This window comes from Apis mellifera, linkage group LG7, assembly GCF_003254395.2.
Source record: "Apis mellifera strain DH4 linkage group LG7, Amel_HAv3.1, whole genome shotgun sequence".
Lineage (NCBI taxonomy): Eukaryota > Metazoa > Arthropoda > Insecta > Hymenoptera > Apidae > Apis > Apis mellifera.
In genome coordinates, this window is record NC_037644.1 from 10,811,892 (window position 1) to 10,826,631 (window position 14,740).

Below are 14,740 nucleotides of genomic sequence, written 5' to 3' on the forward strand. Positions count from 1 at the left end.
TGATTTAGATGTAGCTAGAAATATGGTTTAATTCGTTAAATTTTCTCGAGTATGAGTTTGCTTTACTGAAAAGGGATCGATTAAAAATATTTAATATCGAGAAGGCATTAATTCTTCTTAACAGAATTTTTTTCTTAATAATCGTAACATTTCCATTAGACGGTGGCAAAATTATTATTGTTTAAAGGAGAATGAAGGTGGAGAGAGAAAATTCTCCGAATGAATGAATATTCAGCCGCCGCTCCCCAACTTTATACATCACCGCCTCCAATCTCTGCCCGAACGACCGGTAACATGCGCTCTCTTACTACGCTAAAACTCGAATATATTATGCGAAAGTTGCGATCATGTGACGCGTTGATCGTCGCATAAAACCGATGTTTACACTGGGTACAACGATGAAAGGAAGGTGATGCGCGCGGCTCGTGAGACCCCTCGCCGGCCACCTGTTATTTCAAGTCGTAAATTCGTCAAAGGGATCGTTCGAAAGATTTCCACCGTATTTTCGTTAAAATGGCTCTATATAAAATGGCTCGATGCGGACCCATTTCTGCCTACGAAGTGCTCCGCGAAACGTTAAACGATCCGAAATTTGCACGTATTTCCGCGGGTGGTTGCTTCTAAACGGGTCGGTTAATCACAGAGTCGGGACCGATCCCCAATTAGCCGATATTATCGGTCGTCGGTAACAAGTGTAACAAATCAATCCGTACGAATAATTTCGATGAATTTCTTCGAGAATCTCGGAAACCGGGTTCCGTCCATATCCATCTCAAGATTAATCGACGTATTTTGCAAATGGAATCGCGTAAATTTTCACCTCGTTCCGAAGGTGATAATTCGAGAGTTATATATCGGCTGTGTAATAACTATATAACTATATACCTTGCGTTTCCTTCGATTCTTCAACACTTTCACTTTTTGCCAATGCTTGGTTGAACGAAATGACGATCGAAAAGTCTTTTTTTTCTGTCGAGGAAGGGCGAAAACTTCCTTTAAATTACTTGCTTTGCATTTTTAGTGCGTGTTTCCTTTCACGAAAAACGAATATCTCGACGTTTATTCATCTCGTTTCGTGTTTCTCGACGCGTGACGTGTATTTTCGTGAAAATTATCCGATATAACGACTATAATTCAGACCCAACACTTTGATATAATTGATACATTTTTGATATCGTAAGTTACCTGTTCACAACGTTACGCGAAAGAAACTTTAATCCAGCATTCATAGTAAAACTCCATTTATTCATTTATCCATTTTCCTCGTCACAACATAATTCAAGAAACATTTATTCGATCCACTTATCCAAACAATTTAATTACTCGAGAAATTAGAAATTAGCTAGAACGATCAATAAAGATTCGTATCACATCTTTAATCCCTTCGATAATTTCATGCTCAAAGCCCACCTTCGAAAACGCAGGTTCCCATTCAAAATAAAACTACTCCCTCGTAACCGGACACCGTACAAACGTTTACGTGAAACCGTTAAGGAGCGCGATTGTTCCACGTGGAACGTGGACGGCACGAAGGCTCGCGACACGCGTCCATCCGTGATGCGAAACAGTGACGGATGGCAGGCGTACGCGCTGCCCTCCACGGACAGACGTTTGCACGAGTCCCAAGTTCTTCAAGTAAACGGTGCGGCTTCACCGCTCCGTGTAATTGCGGGTAAAACAAGAGCCCTCGGTGTGGGCCTCCCCGTTCCACTCGAGGTGCATCTACGTTTCGGAACTCCGACTCCTTTTGTCCGCGATGTTCGTTGAGAAAAAAAGACAGAAAGAGAGAAGAAGCAGCGAAAGAGAGAGAGAGAAGGAAGGATGGATCGTAGGTAGGTCGATGAAGAGGGAAAGAGTTAAGATCACGAACGGGTGGATAAAAGCGACGAGAAAAGTGGTTTGGTGAAAAAGAAGGGGAAGAGAGAGAGAGAGATGGAAGGAGAAGAAAGGGACGGCGAGTCGAACGGCGAGGAGAGAAGGAAGGAAGGAGGAGGATGGAGTCACCTGAAGCGGCTGAGGGGAGGCGAGGAGGAGATGAGCGAGGGGCAAGGTGAGGTAAGGAGGAATGCGGTTACGGTAGATCGCGGACCAGTCCCTCGCGCACAGGTCCTGCAAAGCCCGACAGGGACCACGAAAAACGAGCAAAACGGAGACCGCGTGGCCCAACCGCGTGTGCACGCGCAAGCGCGCCACATCTTTGCTCGCGCCATTCACCGAACCGTTGTCTCCGTGGATTTCCAGCACGTTTTCCAGCACGCGTGTCGCCCGTGCGTCGAGAGAGATTTCTTCTCTCTTCCGGAGAGAATGTTTTCCTTCTTTTCAGAATTTCTTCTCTTCTTTCCTCTTCCTCTCGTGACCTTGCCTCTTCCACGGATGGAATCTTAATCGGTTCTCGGATCGGTCAGTCGAGCGAGAGAAATGAATTGGTCGGGACAAAAAGATCGTGTCTGAAGATTGCGCGTGGCGATTATTGTTTTTTCTTTTTCTCCTTCTTTCTTTTTTCTTTTCATCGGTGATGACAGTGATGATGGTGGTCCAAAGTTGGAAAATTTTCTTGCGAATAAATTTAATATTGTAAAGAAGAAATCTGTTCGAATAAATGAATATCGATTTTTAAGGCCAATAAATTTGGCATCCTTGCGAAAAAGGATAGGAAGCAATATTTCACTGAGGCTAGTAGTAGATTTTTCTTATCATTGAAGCACGGCATCTTTCAGGATCAGCTCTCGTTGAAAAATATCCAGGGAGCGTGATTACTTGGCTGCACGTCGTATAAGAAAAGTAACTTATAGTTCTGCGAAAATATTTGGCACGTTTACAAATGTTCCCTGTCTTTCTCCAGATTTCTTATCTTGATTAAAAAACGTGGAAATTTATTGAATTCGTTATCCGCGTTTTTTTTTTCTTCTTCTTCGTGTTACAACTCGACAGAAATAAGTTTTTACCACGAATTTGGAAACAAGATTATTTTTTACGATACGTTATTTAAAAATAGTTTTATTTCTTACGAAACGAAGTTATATCACGAGTTGTTTTGAAATTATTTAGAATTATATAAATCGACGTAAGAGTAGGTAAAATAAAATTCTACGAGAGTAATTTTTTTGAGAAGACGTCTTTACGTCTTCTTAAAGATGCGTGATCAATCGCGTGGTAATTTAAAAAAAAATCTTGGCAAAATAAACGATCGTAATGTATTAAGAAGACGATAAATCACGGAAAGTAGGAAAGAAAAAAGTTTCGTGTTTATGATTACGTCGATAAAATGTATCGTATTATCGATAAACAAGTAGCAATTAGAGGCTAAGTAATATACATAAACGAGTGAAACAGGATTCGCGAGAGAAAACTAGTTGACAACATGAATAAACATCGTAAAACCAGAATGAGACTTTACGCCTCGTAAGAGAGTTACTCAGAATTCGAGGAACTTCTGTTTTACGGCAACGTTCGAGTATGCATGGAACTCTGTCAGACATTGTATCCACAAACGATACATTTGTAACAGAAATAAAACCGTGAAAAATATTTTTACAAGTATAATAATTAAAGACTTGGATCATCTTTAATATTTCCAATCGATGACGTTTAAAACTTTTCTTTTTCTTATAAAAAAAGAACCATCATTTCTACTCCTTAAAATAATTTTCAAATTTATCAAAATGATATAAAAATACAATACTTGTTATCGCAGCGCGTGTATTTTTTCAAGCTTCGAGAGAAAGCGGGCGCGTCAACAAGATTTTTATTTCCTTCATTCGAAGTTAAACAACCGTAACTAAACAACTCATTCAACATCGCCACCTCCCTGACGTATTAATTCCCCTCGTATAATTACCGAAGGCGTGCACGTTCTTCGAAAAGTTCGATATCATCCCGCGGTCCATGGTGGTGGCCGTGGCCACGTCATAAATCTCGATTACGCTTCTCCTGCTTTTATTGCGACCTAAAAAAGGGGGGGAAAAAAAGGCGGGAGCCCTTCGTACGTGTACGAAGCGTGGACCGCGGAGAGACAATAAGGTTCTATCAGATTGTCTGGCCTGGTTGGTTGACATGACTAGAAATCCCAAGATCGAACGATACCATCACAATGGAGGAGGGTTAAGAAACACACGCGGGCCATCGACGAGGAAAAAAAGAGGGAGGAGGAGGAGGAGGAGGAGGAGGAAAGAACGTGGCGAGAGGAGGACGACGCGCATATACGAATCGCCTTACATTGTGGCTTATTAAAAGCGAAATCAAGCACTTAATTAACCGTCCTTGTACGGTTGATTTTAACGATTCGTTTAATGGTAGCGGAAGATTTTCATTATAGATAAACTCGTATGCAAATCTTCGTAGACGAATCGAAGGAATTGGACGATTGCGTCGAGGTATAACAAGTATATTTTAATTTGGATGACGACTTCTGTTAAATCGTTGTTGGTATATGATTGTGACTGTGGAACCCAGCAATGGAGGAGGAGATCTCCATTGATCCCAATTTCTTTCTGAACGAAATCCATCCATGTCTCGAAGATATTATAAGAATTAATTTCATTATTCTTTCTCAATATCCGCTAAAAATAAATAATAAATCCTACGTTGCTGTTAGAAATATTACTATTTCAACTCGATTAAAACAACGATCGTAACGCCATTATCCGTTCCCGATTCCAATTTCCGATAAAACCGAGAACATACTGAATCTTTCGATTTCAATTTCTCCATTCTTCGAATCGAATTCCTTTCTCCAGAGTGCAAAAAGAAAAAAAAGTTCAATGAACGATCGAAACGTTCGTGTATACCTTCGATAACGAAAGCTTCGAGGAGGGGGGGGAAATTGAGCAGCAATCGAGCGGAAGATTAACAACTCGTCCCGGTTGACCGATAGGAAGACACGTAAGACGGCTAAGATCGGAGCTGTAATTAATGCCGGGGGGCCGATTCTCGAGGGCGGTACTCGAGGGAGGAGGAAAAGAGGAGAGAAAGAGGGAGAGGGAAGTCTCGAAGACGTTGATTGCGACGACCGGCAGCGATCAAGCAAACACAGGAAGTGCATTGTGCTATTAACACTGTTTAGACTTGGCCTCTAATCGAAGATAAACCCCGCGCTTCTTCTTCTTCTTCTTCTTCTTTCTTGAGTTACACGGCCTCGGCGCCGTGTAACGAGCCGTGTGTCCACGAGCCTGAGCCGCGTATTAACTATTGTTAACGCGTGTAGCCAGCGGGCGGAGATAATTTATATTCTTTCCTTTTGGTTTTTCAGACGAGAAAGATTGTGCTTCGAAATCTCGAGTTTGAGATAAAAAGTATTATATATAGCAGGGTGTGGATCATTTTTCGACGAGTGTTGAGAAAAATTGCTTGGAATGATAAAATTGGAAGTATGGAGTGGAATAGAATTGTGTCAAAGATATTCTTCGAAAGTTTCATTTTTGTATAAACTTGTTTAAAAATTGAAATAATCGAGGAAATTTATTTTGGATTAGAAAGAGAGTTGTAACAAGCTTTCTTTTTTCTTTTTTTTTTCTTTTCATTCAATTAACGATAATAAGTGGATGATTCAGGTATTATCAAACAATTTGCAGACTCATTCAAACTATAATTTGCATCTCGTTAGTTTGCCTCCGCAATGGAATATTTTCATCGCAGTACTTTTTTTATCTTAATTGTTCCCTAATCACTTGTGTCTTGAGCGAATTAAAGCATGTCGGCCAACCTCACGAGTTGAATCAAATAATTTAATGGGACAGGGGGAACGAAGAATGTATGTCACGTTAAAATACAACGAGAGGAAAACGAAAGTCATCGTCTCAACCCTCCGAATCGCGGACGATGATTGACCAGGTCATCTTTAACCCGTGCAACGCTGTTATACATCATAACCTATTTTTCTTAAAATAATTCTTTATTCCAAAACTTTTTTATAAACCGAGCTACGAATTATAGAATTAATTTGGTGAAAACGAAGAAACGATACAAATCTCTTCCTCTCCCAATTCCTTTGTACAAAAGTAGAACGGCAAGTCCAACGCTACATCATCTCTCCTCGAGCCGCGACGCAAATCGAGAAGCAAAGATTGTTGGAGCAGCACACGCGTAACACCGGTGTGTCCAATTGATTTCGGGACAAATGGTAACGGGATAAGTCGAATTCGAGGTCCTGTCCCAACAATGTCCAAGAGTTACGGTATCTATATACACGTATACTCCAGAGAGCGAGAGAGAGAGAAACGGCATTCCAAACGACGGAGAGAAGGTTAGTCGCGTATACCGGCCCTCCTCTTAACTCTCCTTTTTCCGATGAAATACAATCTTCGACGTATTATGCCAGTGTATACGTGTGTCGTGACTTTTAGTTCCAGCCCACACAGTACACTGACCCTCCGATGCAACCGAGTATAGTGCATATGGTATCGTGTATTCAGTACGAGAGGAATTGCATTCGAGAGGGAGCTCTCTCTCTCCCTCCCTCTCTCTCCCTCTTTCTCTCTGGCTGTATCTGTATTTTCGTTTACACACTGTGTGCACGCGTCTTTCTCGCGCGATGCCTTAAGACCATCTCGCGATTAACGAGCGGTTCGAGGAAAATGTCTCTTCGACGGCTTAAGCAGCTTTGGACACGGCTAGAGAGAAACGTATTGGCCCCGATGATGGCCAGAATGCTTCGTTAGACGGCCATTTATAATCCCGATACGGAACGAGTTCAATGAGTTCCTCGAGTTTATAATGACGACCACGAGCTAATGATCGCGAGTACCGTATCGCTAATAATCGAATTTTATTGTTTTAATGGCGCGGGGATCAATGGACGGACGAGAAGCGATATTTTATGGATAGTAATTGGAATTATTATTACGCGTAAACGTTAGTTAAATATTTGTAGAGTGTTTTAGCCTGGGATATTAATCCGTTGGAAAAAAGTTAAATTAAATTGAAAGTTTTGAATAGTTACTTCGAGCAATTGAAAATAACGTTTATTTATTTAGTTAGATGTATTTTCACGTAACCTCGATATTTTATTGTTATTATTATTGGGTATTAGAATAATAAATTAGTGAAACTTCGACTATTAAATTTTGTCATTGGATCTAAGGCACGCTTATCGATGTGTATTTGTGTACATTCGACAGATAGACTGAAATTTTTGTATACAAACATTTAATAAATTGAACAATCTAGAATAATATACAATCCTTTTCCAAATTATTTTTCCAAAATAATTCTTCAATAAATAAAAATTCCAAATTTAAAACATTATCAAAAATAACTGATATTCATATTCTCCAAGTAAATTTTACAGTTTACCAAAGTATAGTATAACATAATTTTATACTTCGCTTGTATATCAGGTTCAAAAAAAAAATAAAATGCATCCCGTCGAAAAATAAATGAGTTATAAGATATAGTTTCGAGCGATATACACTTTTTCCCAAGCTTCCTGCCTTGGAGCGAGAAACGAGGGCAAAAAGAAGGAAATCCTTATTTCGAGGAGCCTCGAGAGATAACGCGGAGGAAAATTGGGTCGAGCGTGCGAGAGAGAGAGAGAGAGAGACATGGACACGGGGATGAGCATCCTCAGAACCGGAAATTATGAAATAAATCTTGCGTCACGTCAGCCACCATTCCGTTTGTCGTATTATGGAAATATTTATGCTCCGTCTCGAGCCGATTCGAAAGCTGTGTGAAAGGATTCTTAAGCTTCTCTTCGAAGAAGGAGGAGGAGGAGGAGAATGAGGAGGAAATTGAGTAACTGTAACGTAACTTACAGGGGGGAAAAAATGTAACGACACGAGCTAATCGTATGCTGAAACGCTCTCTCTCGTTGCTAATAGGAAAGCCTGGTACGAGGAAAGTAGGTGAGTAATTTTAACTTGCTTTGTAATTTGGACGTAAGAAATTTTCTATAATCCTTTCAATATCGAACGTAGTTACTTGCTTCCGATTTAATTACACAGTTTTCCATTATGTATAATTCATAACTTACAACGTTTGGTTGTGAAACAACGTTTGAAGCCAGTTTCGAATGAACTTCCATTTTTCCACTCCTTTCCTTACACGATTCTAAAACAACTTCGTTATTTTCGTTTAACGAACAAAGGATTAATCAGAAAAGAATTGTATAATCGTACATTCTTTCGAAATTGTGGAAATAAATACAATTCGAGACAAAAGTAATTTTTGCCTGGATAAATCGAAGAATTATATAAAATACGTTGGAATAATTTAACAACGGTTGATGATGATAGTAATCCAAAAATTCTTTCAATTAATAATTTCCAACAATTAAGATTTTTTAAATTTCACGCTTTTATCCTCGCAGAACTAAAATATACCGTCCAATTAAAATATTCCATTCACTTGATACAAGCAATTATAATCGAGCAAGAAATATATATCGCTATACAATTATATACGCATTTACAAAATTTTTATTTGTTCAAGGATGTAACTTTTTTTTCCCTTTTTTTTTTTTTACACTAATAAGACGCGATAAGAGAGGTGGTCTGACGCGGGGCAATTTTGTTGCAAAGCCAGCGGAGAGTGGGAATGAAAAAGGAAATTCTACCGACACGCTTCGTGGCTGATTTCCATCAGAGGCTTAATGCTATGGGCAATGAGTCAGGCTCATGGTGTGTGATGATTTTATTTAGCAACGCGTTATTTCCAACTTATAACGAATAGTTTAATGAAAACTGCATCGAACGATTACTTTTTTACGATATCGCCGGGACAGAATCAAAAATTGATTAAAAGAATCACGTTATCACGATCGTGCAATTTCGTAACGAGCGCCACATCAATCGTAAAAATATATCTCTTTATTGACATTGAAGATGGCCTTCTGTCTCACGTGACTTGTTCGAATTCACTTTAAGTACTTTTTAATTCTCGTGATTTGTTCCTTTCCATGATCCATTGGAAATTATATCCATTTTTTCATAATATCCATCCTACATTTCTCATTCATTATCATCCATTTTTCATTATATAATACGATCAATTACTTATTACGAAAGATTACACTTTAAAACAACTATTTGTTAAAAAGTTATTCCTTAATTCTACCAAGAATAGTTAAAAAGTTATATCCCAATACTTGGACATACGTTAATAATCACACGAACCGATTAATTACACCTTAAAAAAATGATCCATTGGAAATTATATCCATTTTTTCATAATATCCATCCTACATTTCCCATCTCATTGATTATCATCCACTTTTCATTATATAATACTAATATCAATTAATTACGCGAAAAATTACATTTTAAAACAAACTATTTGTTAAAAAATTACTCCTTAATTCTACCAAGAACAGTTAAAATAAAAAAATGATCCATTGGAAATTATATCCATTTTTTCATAATATTCATCCTACATTTCCCATCCCATTGATTATCATCCTTTTTTCATTATATAATACGAATATCAATTAATTACGCGAAAAATTACACTTTAAAATTACTATTTATTAAAAAATTACTCCTTAATTCTACCAAGAACAGTTAAAAAGTTATATCCCAATACTTGGACATAATAATCACACGAACCGATTAATTACACCTTAAAAAAATGATCCATTGGAAATTATATCCATTTTTTTCGTAATATCTATTCTACATTTCCCATCCTATTGATTATCATCCATTTTTCATTATATAATACGAATATTAATTAATTACGCGAAAAATTACACTTTAAAACAACTACTTGTTAAAAAATTACTCCTTAATTCTACCAAGAACAGTTAAAAAGTTATATCCCAATACTTGGACATACGTTAATAATTACACAAAACGATTAATTACGCCTTAAAAAAATGATTCATTGGAAATTATATCCATTTTTTCATAATATCCTATATTTCATCCTATTGATTATCATCCATTTTTCATTATATAATACGAATATCAATTAATTACACGAAAAATTACACTTTAAAACAACTACTTGTTAAAAAGTTACTCCTTAATTCTACCAAGAACAGTTAAAAAGTTATATTCCAGTACTTGGACATATAATAATCACACGAACCGATTAATTACGCCTTAAAAAAATGATCCATTGGAAATTATATCTATTTTTTCATAATATTCATCCTACATTTCCCATCCCATTGATTATCATCCTTTTTTCATTATATAATACGAATATCAATTAATTACGCGAAAAATTACTCCTTAATTCTACCAAGAACAGTTAAAAAGTTATATCCCAATACTTGGACATATAATAATCACACGAATTAATTACGCTTTAAAAGAATTACACTTTGCACGAGACTACAAAAATTATTACTTTCCTTAATTCCATCGATAACGACCAAAAAAATCGTCCCAATAATCATTCGCACAACTGGAGATGGATATATTCGAGAGAACTCGAACACGCGCGCGCGCGCAATATCACTCGACCGAATCTTCGAAGTGGGATTACCGGTCGTAAGTAATGCTAATTAAAGTGGCGGTGTACCACCTTCTTCGCCTTTAGCTTTTAACGTCTCGTTCTCACGATCATGGCCGATCCAAAGAACACGTTGTTCACGTGAACTTGTCATTGGTTCATCGCCTCTTCCATCTTGGGTCGCCGATCATTGAATAATTCATAATTTACGATCCCCTCGTTAAAACCGCCGCCTTCCCCCCTCCCCCCCCGCGCACGCGGAAAAATCGTATTGCGAGGCGACAAAACGTCCACCGCCTCCCTACTCCGGACAAAAGTTTCAAAGTCGTCAAACAGGTTTCGCGCGGAACAGCCGCTATTTCGTTTTAGCGCCGATACCGATCCGATCGAAGCCTCGCCGAACGGAATCACGACCGTTTCGCGACCACTTTTTCCCCCAGCTTCCTGCTCGACCTCCTCCTCCTCCTCCGTTTTTCCGGGATTCCTACGAATCGTGCCTCGATCGAGGAATCGTTATTTCGAACTATCGAGTTCGTAGAAGAAGAATCGTTCGTGAGAATAAATTCTTTTTTTGAGAGAGAGCATAAATAAAATGTTTTTTTAAATGTTGAAAGAAATTTGAGATAGATTTTGATCTAATTGGTTGTGAGATAATAATAATAATAAATTGTAACTCGAGATACCTCTCGATGCGAAACAGAGCATCCCCGAAAGAATTAATACAACACGAGTTTATAGAAAATTCCGTTAAGCGTGTTCCGAGAACGGAAATTTATGAACCGAAATAGAACGCGTGGTTGGATAAGAATAACTTTATATCTTGCTCGTTGAACCAGGAAATTAGACTTTGCGCTAATTTCGTGACGAGCAATGGTTTAGGAAAATTACCGGTAAATGTTTGTCGTTTTAATAGAAGCTCGGTGAAGAGTCAACGATATCTTTTTAAAATTGCGTTGTAAAACAATCTACAGAATAATATACAATTTTATTCCTCGTTTCCCTTAACATAAATCTTTAAATTCTTTCACAACTATTCCCCAAAGAATTCCAATCCTCTCCTTCGAACTCATCTTCCACTAACTCAAAATTTTTACGTAACTCCAACCCTCTTCTCCATCAAATTCCTTCCATTTTTCCTTCCTTCATCCTTTCAAACTTTTTCCAACTTCCTTCAACTATTCTCAAATCCACGACCACATCTTTTTTCCAAGAAAATTATCCTCCCCTCCTCTTTAATTACGATATCTTTTTAAAATTGCGTTGTAAAACAATCTATAGAATAATATACGCGAGTACAATTTTATTTCCTTTAACATAAATCTTTAAATTCTTTCACAATTATTCCCCAAAGAATTCCAATCCTCTCCTTCGAACTCATCTTCCACTAACTCAAAATTTTTACGTAACTCCAACCCTCTTCTCCATCAAATTCCTTCCATTTTTCCTTCCTTCATCCTTTCAAACTTCTTCCAACTTCCTTCGACTGCTCTAAAATCCATGACCACGAGTCTACCATATCTTTTTTCCAAGAAAATTACTCTTCCCTCTCCTTTAATTACGAATTCTTTCTTCAGCATCGATTTTCAATATTCAAATTCAAACAATATTTTCATAAAAAAAGAATTTTAATAAAAAATGATTAATCAAGAACGAAGATTTTCCCTGGGGATCGTGGTGGATTTACATCCGTGAATCGTTTCGATCGCGTGTTCGAAACATTTGAGAGACGGACGCGGCGCAGCAAACGAGGCGCGTGGAACAATAGTTTATCACGGAAAGGTCGGGCGGCTCCATAAAACTTGGAAACGGTTCCCGGTCACGATTTTATCGGCGATCGATCGATGTGCGGGGCTGCGGGGATACGGCGAAGATACGGCACGCGCGACCCGCCCCCCCAAAATCCTTCCTTTTCCACGCGCAGTTTTCCACTGGCGTGGAAAGAGCGAAGCGACGATCCAGGCCACGCGAGACACTCGTTTAACCCGCGGTTTCGCGCTCGCCAGTGTGAACTGGAACACGAAACGAAGACTTATTTCGAAATTGTCGGTGGAAAGCGTGTTCCATTCTATTTAATTTCGCGCGAATCGATTATACGGGCTTTAATTGCGAAACTTTCACACTCCGAGGATAACTTTTGCATAACTTGTTGTACGAAACAACAGCGAGATCGTTTTAAAGATCTTAATTGCGGATACTATTTTCGTGTAAAATTGTATCGTTTTGAAAATGGTAAAAATATTTTCAAAATTGATCGATTCTGAAAATTGTCGTTATACGCGTTTGTCAAACGGAATGAAATTAAGTATATGAAGAATTAAGTAAAATAAAGTATAAGAAATTAAGTTGAATGTAATTAAGCATAATCGCAAGTATTTTTATGTTTTTTCGTGGCTTTTCATTATTTCTTTCGTAAAGATACATTCAGCGTATTTATATAAGATTTTTCTTTTTTTTAATTTTGACGCTCACAAAGCCTACCAATCGAAGTATCGAAAGTATCGTAATAATATTTTTCTCTATTCTCATGCAAATGAGACAATTTTAACGCTATATACGCTTATACACTTTCATTTTTTTTTTTTCCTATATTCGCACAATATAAAACTGTCATTATGCACGGCTCGCTCAACAATGCAGGATCAAACGAGTTCGTTCCCAATTCGTTCGAAGAAACAAAAACGTACGTGCAAGTTTCCTAGGCTGGCTATTCATCGATCGTCGGACGATTATTGTCCGCGTGAAAAGAAGACGAAAAAAAAGAAAAAAGAGAAAGAAGAATAAAGATAAAGAAATAATAAAAAAAAATAAAAAGAAAAAAAAAAAAGAAGCAGCAGCATCAATAGTAGGCCTCGTTGGCGGTTCCTCGAGGAGCAGATTCTTCTTCGTGGCCATTCTTCATCCGATCAAAGCAACCATTCACGGGATCGTCTCATCGCGACGCACAGTATACATATATATATATATATACAGTAACCGTTTTCATTGGGTGATCCCGTCGATCGATCATACGGGATAAAGTTCTGGCGCCCGTGAATGCCACTTGTCCGCGCGCCGGGACAAAGGGATAAAAGCCGAGGACACTTAGTCGTTAAACCCAAATGAGATTAGGACCAATTGCCCCGACAGGATATTCAAAGTGCTCCTCCTCCTCCTCCTATTATTATCCAATCCTATTAAATTCGTCGTCCAATGCATTCCAATTCCTAACGTCGCGTCTTTTCCCGATCTCCACGATTTAATCCTTTCGATCTCGAATATAAATTTAATGTACAAACGTGTAGTAAATAATATACAAATTTACCTTACAAATTTCTTTGAGAGATTCTGGAGAAGCAGAACGGTGAAGCTTCGAAGCACAGAGAGAATGATCGATGAATCCTCGAACAAATTCGCTCGCGTCGAACACGAATCGCGGGGAAACGACGAGAAAACAAGTAACAACGACGTTGACGATCGATTTAATCCTTTCGATTTCGAATATAAATTTAATGTACAAATATATATAATAAATAATATACAAATTTACCTTACAAAATTCTAGAGAAGCAGAGCGGTGAAGCTTCGAAGCATAGAGAGAGAATGATCGATGAATCCTCGAATAAATTCGCTCGCGTCAATCGAACACGAATCGCGGAGGAACAGCGAGAAAGCGAATAACAACGACGTTGACGATCGATTTAACCCACGATTTAACCCTTTCGAATATAAATTTAATATACGTGTATAATAAATTATATACAAATTTACCTTACAAATTTCTTAGAGAGATTCTGAAGAAGCAGAGCGGTGAAACTTCGAAGTACAGAGAATGATCGATCGAACACGAATCGCAGCAGAACGCGAGTAACAACGACGTTGACGATCGATTTAACCCACGATTTAACCCTTTCGAATATAAATTTAATATACAAACGTGTATAGTAAATAATATACAAATTTACCTTACAAATTTCTTTGAGAGATTCTGGAGAAGCAGAGCGGTGAAGCTTCGAAGTACAGAGAATGATCGATGAAACACAATCCTCGAACAAATTCGCGGGGAATGGCGAGAAAGCGAGTAACAACGACATTGACGATCGATTTAATCCACGATTTAACCCTTTCGAATATAAATTTAATATACAAACGTGTAGTAAATAATATACAAATTTACCTTACAAATTTCTTTGAGAGATTCTGGAGAAGCAAAACGGTGAAGTTTCGAAGTATAGAGAATGATCGATGAAACACAGTCCTCGAACAAATTTTCTCGCATCGATCGAATACGAATCGCGGAGGAATGGCGAGAAAGCGAGTAACGAACGTTGACGATCCATTTAACCCACGATTTAACCCTTTCGAATATAAA

General features: G+C 38.1%; 1 protein-coding gene across 2 annotated transcripts in view; it reads right to left on the bottom strand.

Annotated features, from left to right (window-relative positions):
* Positions 1–14,740, bottom strand: part of LOC724518 (serine-rich adhesin for platelets) — a 114,726-nt gene that overhangs the window by 33,859 nt on the left and 66,127 nt on the right. The gene's annotated exons all lie outside the window — the stretch shown is intronic.